Here is a 9,351-nt window from a genome sequence, read left to right as displayed (position 1 = left end):
TGACACCAATCAAGCTGTTGGCATTATACACAAAACTAATGCCTTCCAAGCCTTGGGCAACTTGGCCATCGAAATCAACCATCGACGTGGAGTCATAATAACGCAGCAGGTATGGACGGCTAGAGTCGAAAATAAAGTAATACTGACCGCCAAAAAGGCAGCGATCTGAGAATGGTCCATCAGCGCCTGTGGTTGGTATAATGCCGCGGCTTGTCGGGGACTGAACGGAAAGTGCTCTGCACAATCTGTCCATTCCGAAGTAGCTGCCCCTCCGTGATGAAGATCTGTGGCCAATTTCAAGAAAAATTGGCATTCCATCTAATTAACCCAAGAACAACAAACAAGAACAAGAGACAAGAAAGGAGAAAGGGTGAACCAACGAACCTCGTGGAAATCTCTGAGTTGGCCCCCCATGCGGATGATTCCGCAGAAGGTCAAAATCCGTTGATTCGTTATGGGTTCAACAGATGAAGATATTTCGGTCACATGATGAGTGACACCAATCAAGAATTCGGCATTATACACAAAACCGATGGCTTCCAAGCCTTGGGCAGTGTGGCCATCGAAATCAATTCTCGACCTAGGGCCATAATACTGCAGCACATATTGGCGGCTGGAGTCAAAAGCAAAATAGTATTGACCGCCAAAAAAGGCGGCCATCTAAGCATGGTCCATCGGTGCCTGTCGCTGTGGGTATAATGCCCCAAACTCGGCCACATCTGGTAACGCCTCTTGTCGGAGACCTGAACGGAAAATGCTGTCCACAATTAGCTGCCCCTCCATGATGAAGATCTGTGGCCAATTTCAAGAAAAATCAACATTCGATCTAACTAACCCAAGAACAACAAAGAAACCAAGAAAGAGTGAAGGAATGAACCTGGTGGAAATCTCTGTGTTGGCCCCCCGTGTGGATGATTCCGCGGAAGGTGAAAATCCGTCGATTCGTTATGGGTTCAGCAAATGAAGACATTTCGGTCACAAAATGAGTGGCACCAATCAAGAAATCCGCATTATACACAGAATTAATGGCTTGCAAGCTTTGGACAGTTTGGCCATCGAAATCCATCCTTGACGTGGCGCCATAATACAACAGCAGGTATGGGTGCCTGGAGTTGACGGCACAGTAGTACTGACCGCCTAAAAAGGCGGCGATCTGAGCATGGTCCATCGGTGCCTGAGCATGGTCGATCGGCACCTGGCGCTGTGGGTATAATGCCGACTCGGTTTCATCCGGCATTGGGTATGGTGCCGCCTCTTGTCGGGCGGCTGAACGGAAAATGCTATGCACAATCCGAGAGAGTACCTGCCCCTCCGTGATGAAGGTCTGTGGCCAATTTCAAGAAAAATTATCATTCCATCTAACTAGCTCAAGAACAACAAACAAGAACCACCAAGATACGGTGAACGAAGGAACCTCTTGGAAATCTCTGAGTTGGCCCCTCATGCGGATGACTCCGCGAAAGGTCAAAATCCGTCGATTCGAAATGGGTTCAACAAATGATGACGTTTCGGTCACAAGATGAATGACACCAATAAAGGAGTCCGTATTATACATAAAACGGATGCTATCTAAGCCTTGGGCAGCTTGACCATCGAAGTCAATCCCCGACGTGGGGCTATAATAGTGCTGCACGTTTGGGCGGTTGAAGTCGAATGTAAAATAATATTGACCGCCGAAATAGGCGGTCCTCTGACCATCGTCCATTGCCGCGGCGAGAGAGAGCGAGGGTTTAGATTTCGGAGAACAGAGCGTTCCTGGGAAGTGCGGCGAGAGTGACGAGAGAAGGGGTTTGGATTTCGGAGATCGGAGCGTGACGAGTGAGAGGGTTTGGATTTCGAACGAGAGAGCGTGATATATAGAGCGTCCTTGGAAGGTGCGGCGAAAGTGACGAGAGAGGCTAGTAGAGTTTTTTTTGGCGATTTCTTCGTCTGTAAGGTTAAAGCTGATAATATTCCGTGGAAGAGCTAAGGTAACTCTGCCACAACATTAAACCTTGGGTTGGTCATTTTTAAGCCAATAGTTCCTACATTAGACGCCGACGCAATACGCCAATCCTTATTTAGTAAAGTTAGGTCGCAACATCAGAGTTTCCCATGTGAATACGAGATCTGTTTCCTATATTTCTATTGAAATCCTTTGACTTCTACCCGCATCTAGGCTTTGCGCTGTACCCAGCAAGTCTGACTTGCAAGAGGAACGGTGTTATTAAATGTGCATGTGTTGATGACTGATGAGCACGTCATGCTGGCAAGCAAGCGTGAGCTTTCTATCTCACCAATAAATAGACTCCGCACATAGTACTAAGCACGCGACTAGCGACAATAAATCATCCTCGCGCACAATTGAGAACACCCATCTGATTATCAGATAACACGGTAAATTTTGTGGCTACTTCACTTGCATGCATGTTGTGATACTGCTTGCAAAGGGCAATTTTTTCAATAATCGTTTCTACCTATGGTCGAAAAGATAATGGAGAAACCAAATGTACTAGAAAAGCTGGAGATTAAGCTTACTCCAATGAAGTAGTCCTGGGTGAGGATGGCGTAAACAGTCCAAACGCCGCCGTCGATGAACAGGATGAAGGAGAGGAGGAGACGCATGTACTCCACGCTTTTTGTAGTCACCACTGTTTTCTGCAATAATTATTGAGATTAATGGTCAACTTCATGCAACATATCAAGCAATTAGTCACCTTCATAGTCAAATTATTTAACAGCCATGACATGGCTTGCGCACGCATTTATATATATATACCATGGCAGAGAGAGGTGAACCATAGGCGACCATGCTGAAGACAGCACTCAAGACGCCAGCAACAGTGATCTGCATCCAACGGTCCAAGGTCAATTGAGGCTGCGTTTGGAAACAACTTTGCAAAGTCCTTTGGACGTCTAAAGCCCCTTGGGCGAAGGCAAGTGTGTTTGGCAATTATTTTTGGGAGCCCATTTGGGAAATGCTAGCATTTGTAAGGCCTTGTAAAGGCCCTTAGCTCAAGGCTCCCTCCCCCGCTTTGGCTTTTCCGGCATTCTCGGCATGCAACAGTACCTCGTTAATGAATTTTTTTGAATTTCCAATCTTACCCTCACTCGTTAACCATAATTCCACATTTACCCCTTTTAAATGTCAAAACCCTAATCCCTCGCCTCTCTCTTCCCTCGCCTCGCGTCTCCTCTCTTCTCGCGTCTCTTTTCCCTCGCCTCTCTTCACTCGATCGCTTGTCTAACGAAACACAGCCCTCTCGCCTCTGTTATTCGCCGCACGAACGTTGATCAGCCAGTGACATTGCTCACCTGGTCACCTCCGGCCACCTGATCGATGGTCGTCGCCAGTCGCCTAGTCGACAGTTGCATCATCGCCTAGATCTATTGCTGTGAGGCTCGTCGAGGTCGCAGGACCCCGGCATCACCGCACCTGGCGTGTAACGACGACTAGCCGAACCCCCTCTCTCTCTCTGGTGTGTCGCCAATCGGGTTGGAGTCACAAATTACAGCAAGAGTTCCCTATCTCTCTGATTGCTCACAGGTTGGACTCTCTCACCACCCAGCATTCCAAGTTTTCCCATTTTCCTTTTCGATTAGGTTCGTGTGCTTTGAAATTCTTGAAAAAGTTGGGGGAAATTCTGGACTGAGCTTGCTGATTAGAGCGTATTTGAGTCGGAGCATTCGCAGGATCCATATAGGAAAAGTATGGTGGAATGGTTTGGCTCAGAGCTGGGGGTGGCTTCTTGTGAATTGCTTACCACAGCTCACGTGCGTTGATTTGAATCGATTAGTTCAGTTCCCTTTATGAGCTTATTATTAATTTTATGTTGTCTGTAGAAATAAGTTGTTATCTTGATCTTTCCTCGAAGTTAAATAGGATCTGTGCTACCATTTTTATTGAGCTGTTGATATTTTTCCACTATTTCTTACTGGTTTTGAAGGGAAGAGAAGATGACAATATAGAAACAATAAAGAAAATGTTTAAGGTGTTCTCAGAGTCTAGCCTTTTAGTTATTGAGTATTACAATTCTAAGGGAAAAGTCAGAATGGTGAGGAAATCTCTAAATATGTTGAAATCCTGTACATTTATTTGCCTGATCTTATTTCATTTAATTATTTATCTATATTGGCTTTTATTCAGATTGATGCTGGAAAGCTTGTTGAAGAGGTCTTTGAGGTCGTTAAAGTAATACAATTTTTGCATGTTGCGTTCTCAGGCAACTTTTTCTAACATCAATGTGTGCATTTTTGTTTTTTACGTCGTAATTGACTCGTTCCCAAATCCTCAAAGCCCTCACATTTTTCTCATCAAAATCAATGTTTCATGGATCTCCATCCATTCTCAATCTTCATATTGCTTTTGTAGTTGAGCATGCATCAGCCTTTGGGGTTATTATTAATATGCAGGACCTCCTCATGGAGGATCACGAGTGAGAACTCGTTGAGGAAAGTGCTGAAAGGACAGATAGTTCCTCTGTTATTTCAAATGTTACCTGTTCTCTTGTGCGGCTCTCTTTCCATTACTGACCATGGTTTGATTTTTAAATAGGATTTCCGGAGTATCTGGGGTGGAGGTCGTGGCCTGTTTACGCTGGTGCTTGAAGTACCACATCTCTTGGGATAAAACTAGTGGTCTGCAGATGCATTCAATACCAAAATTTGGTTCCCTTCCCTGCGTTCATGATGCTGGTGTTGTTGTTCGAGACCCATTCCTTGGCATTACAATCAAAATGCTATCACATCAAGCTGTAAGATATCACCGAGAATATTAACCTATACCTTTTAGGCAGTCATCCTACAGCAAATTTATGAGCCTCTGATGCAATATGAAAATGATGATAAGGCTGTATTTTTAGATTTGATACTAGTCTAACTGGATCTAATGTTATTGGAAAGATTCTTTTGCTTGGTGGGATTAAAGAAAGATGGGAGAAGGAAATTGCTTGGATGGCTCTTCAAGGTATCAACTCACCACTAGTTCAAGTCTCTGCGCAATATGTTGCTGGAAAGTGGAAAGGATTGAGCATATGGTGAACACGAACAACAATATGCAAGTTGAAGTCTCGAAACAGAAAAAGTGAGAGACATTAAATGTGGTTGTACTGAGTAACACTATTGTATAGTGACCATTGCTAAAACATGTTGGTTTCTACTTGATTGGTGCTTTTTTTTATGAGGGATTGCTCCTAAGACATATGGGTTGATGCATGTCAATTGTACTAAAGATTGTGGCTTTTATTTTTCAAACTAATATGTTGATGTATGTTAAACACTTATGTTGTTGCACATCGATTAATGCATAAATGTGATTTTTCGAGCATCCGTTTCCTGTTAGATGATGACATGAGAATGTTGGCGGTTGCTATCACTTGGAATCGTCCAAGAATGTGCATGAAATATTTAAGGATAACATTTTTTTTTTCCTCAAAATATATGTGGCCATGCTTATTATAATAAAATTACTTTCTTTTTAATTGCGAAAAATCTACCTTAATGTATTTTTTGGTTTATAAATTTGTTAATGTCTTTAATACGTTATTCTTAACACGCAAATATAAAAGTTACAACCATTGTTTTTTCTTCAATTTAAAAAAAAAAAAAATGAAAAAAAAAACTTAAATTGGTCATAGTAAATGACTTTCCAAATATATGTTTACCAAACAACATTTCCCCAAAGCCACTTTCCAAGGCATTTTTGAATTACAGTTTACCAAACGGTTTTTGCATTTTACCAAACCCCTTTAGGCTAAAGGTCTTTGCATTACCTCAAAGGCTTTTCCCAAAAGTTGAACCAAACGCACCCTGAGTCACCAAGATTGCGGCTGCTGGGAACATCACATCGCAGGTGATCGCAAGTATTGCAGTTCTCTTCTGCATTTTTGACATACTGCAATTATTTTCTTCATGAAAGAAATGTACGTGTTAACTAAGAGTAATTTAGAAAAAAAAAAACTAACTAAGAGTAATTTGGATTATGGTGGATCTATGCACGAGATAAGATTGCATCAATGTTTCAAGAGCTTTTATTCATCGATCAATAGATTAATAATATTACGTTCTATTCTCAAATTAGTCTAAGTTATATTTGGGGCGACATGATTTGATCGGATCTAAATTATATTTCTTTTCGAGAAAGAAAGTAACCTACAGAATAGTAATTTTTGGAAATCACAATCAATCGTACTCTCATTATGGGGGGAGCGTAGAGGAGGAAGATGGCAACAAAGATGATCTCGAGCACAACGCCGAAGCCATTGACGGTTGCGACGACGACGCTGTCGGGCTTCACAATCCCGTAGTAAGTCTAGAAGTAGGTGTTGAGCAACTTGAACACGTACGGGATGCTCTCGAACTCCTCGGTTGATCTCCGCTTCAGGATGTGCCAAAATGTTTTCCTACAAAAAGAAACAAAAAAGGGAGAGAGATTCATACTGGTGTCAATATGGACGATACTATCTCGCTATGAAAAATCAAAAAGCAAATCGAAGGTCATGGCTCATCGGCTCTAGCATACACGGGAGCGAGATAGACTAGGCCGGTGGTGACATTGCCAAGCAATCCGAAGAAGAAGCTTGTTGATAAGCTGGACTGAATTCTTGCGGCCGGAAAAGAAAGATGGATCGGATTAGAACTGGATCGACCAACGTTCTTGAAGGTTTCTGGTCTGCTGCGTCATTGAGAGAGAGAGAGAGAGAGAGAGAGAGTTTGTAAAGCAGGAATATCTATCCAGCCAGAAATGCCCGTCAAATCACTTCCGAGTGGACAGGAAGTATACTCAACAGGAGTGATCGGTTTCCCAATGATTAATATCCGGCCCTATAACTCTAGGTTCCAAAATTTTAGAACGAGAACAGGCCATGCACTGATGCAGAAGTGAATGCGAGGGCCCCTATAAAGAGTTTAAAAAGTAAAGAAAATAGTGGGAGACACAGAAACAAAGCTAGAGAAAGGAGTGGGGCTAGCACATTCAGCGAATCCAGCACACATGCTAACGAGTTCAGCAGAAGAGGACGCTGTTGACTCTGAACTTTGGGCTTAACTTTGCCCCGAACGTCCTGCTTAAATTTGTATTTATTCAGTATAATCTCTGAACTTTAATTCGATATGTAATATTATTATTAAATTTTAATCTATTCAATAAAATCTTTATAACTCCTAAATTATATAAAAATGTCTAATGTTATCATTTTATTAATTCAAATTCAATTTGTTGATTTGACTTTCAATCCTATACGTTTATGATAACCCTGTAGAAATAGAGTTATTTTACTTATTTTAGGAAATAAATAATATAATATTTATGAGAAAATATTTGGATTTCTTTCTAATTATTCAAATTGTCCTTATTTATGTAGCATAATGAAATATGGAGAAGATAAAAAAAAAATGGAAAAAATTAGGAATTCCAATTAGAAAGCATTGGAAGATAATATCAAATCATGGAATTTTTGGTTTTGTTCCCTAATTTTATTTGCAAACCTTGAAAGACATACATCAAATCCAAGATCCTCTGATTTACCCCCTAATTTTATGCAAAAAATAGAGTCAGTTCACCTATTTTAGTCAACAAATAATGTAATACTTATGAGATAATATTTGGATTTCCTTTTAATTATTTAAATTTTCCTTATATATGCAGTATAATGAGATATGGAGAATATAAGGAAAATAATGGCAAAAATCAAGAATTCAAATCAGAAAGCATTATAAGATGGATATCAAATAAGGTTATTCTTGATTTTATTTTTATTTTAGATCGTTTTCATTATTCTAGAATTTTTTCAAGTATTTTGAAAACAAGACAAAAGTGGTAACAAAATTTTTATTCTTTGATTCAAGATGCTGGGTTTAATTCATATTTTTGTTTCTTTTTCTGCTATGTTTTAATTTTCTTTTGTTTGCCATAATAATGTGAATGCATGTATAAGTTATATATTATTGTGTCTAATTTTTTGAGTGACTAGTCACCACTTGAATGATCTAATGTGCATGTAATAATATGCCATTGCTCCTTATAATAAATGACCATGAGTTAAATGTGGATAGAGATATACTGCGTTATTTGTATAGTTTTCGATAATAAGGTGATCCAAAAAACTCATTGTAAATCGGAAATATTCATAAATTATAATGCACTTATATTTATTTAAATTTACAAAAACATATAATGAATTAATAAACTACGTAGGTTTGTTATATTTAGAGATATGATAACTAATAGATTATAAAATTCCACTATCACATGTTTAATATCGTTCATGTATCTGAAATTCATATCTAATAGTTATTGTGAAATTAGATGCTTTAACATATTTATCTAATTGATTTACTTATTTAGTCCAAATTTTGCTTTTAAGATTTTTAGTCTTAATTTATTTTCAATTCTATTTTGATCAATTTATAGAATTAGTCTATTTTTAGTATTTAATTAGATTATTTATCATCAATCTCCGTGGGACGATATTATTTCCCATCATTATATAATTTGTTCGATACGTTCACTTACGTTTAAAATTTTATAAACAGTTTAAATGATACATAAAAACGGAAAACGCTACATGTGAATCACCCACGTAAGACGTTCAATTAAAATTATACACGTCTTATGTTAATGTGAATCATCTTAGTTTTCGATGGTTGATCTCGACGAAATAGTCGGGGTCGACAAAAGATATGTGTAAGGGGCCTAATTTATTCGATTTTTGCATTTGCCCTAAATACAGCTGACCAATCAAGATGAAGCTCATCATGCTAAAAATAGGCCGGCCCGTTTAATTTCACCTGTCATACTCGAAACAAACGACAAACCACGAGAAAATATTGGGTGGTCCGGGACCTCCACGTCAGCGTGGTCCCCGGCCACTCACGAGGCGCCATGTGGAGGGTGGGCCCCACTTGGCGTATTCCGCTTCTCCTTCTTCCCCTCTCCCGACGCCCTCTCTCCTCTCTGCTCCTCGACTCAGGCTTCTTTCTCTCTCCTCTCTCTTCTCACTCTCTCCCAAATAACTCAGCTGGTGACTCGGCTCGGCTCGGCTGGCAGAAGAAAGGACGGGTAATAAATGCGCAACGCTCCCGCTTAAATTTTCTCTCTCTCACTTGAATTTTCTAGGTTTTGTCTCTCTTTCGTGGAAGAGCACACAGACAACGAGCTGCACTTACTTCCTCTGTTTCTCTCTCAGCGCATCCCACTCCCTCCGCCTCCGCCTCTCCAAAAAGCCTCGCCGGTCATCTACCTCTGGCACGTCGCCTCCTCCAAGAGCCCCGCCAGTCGCAGTTGGTTCCTCGAACCTTCGCCTCCGACTGTTTCCAACGCGGAGATCGAGTTTGTGCTCGCGTTGGTCTCTCGACAACTTCTGCCCTCCGTCC

The 9,351-nt window shown here is 40.5% G+C and overlaps 1 long non-coding RNA gene across 1 annotated transcript; it reads left to right on the top strand.

The window, feature by feature from the left end:
• Positions 1 to 3,147: 3,147 nt before the first annotated feature.
• On the top strand, positions 3,148 to 5,305 carry LOC120286681. Its single transcript, XR_005545354.1, has 2 exons — positions 3,148 to 3,526; positions 4,535 to 5,305. It is a non-coding gene; the product is annotated as an uncharacterized LOC120286681 (long non-coding RNA).
• Positions 5,306 to 9,351: the final 4,046 nt, after the last annotated feature.

Source organism: Eucalyptus grandis, chromosome 8 (genome assembly GCF_016545825.1).
Source record: "Eucalyptus grandis isolate ANBG69807.140 chromosome 8, ASM1654582v1, whole genome shotgun sequence".
In the NCBI taxonomy this organism is placed as follows: domain Eukaryota; kingdom Viridiplantae; phylum Streptophyta; class Magnoliopsida; order Myrtales; family Myrtaceae; genus Eucalyptus; species Eucalyptus grandis.
This window is presented reverse-complemented; position numbering and strand designations above follow the sequence as displayed.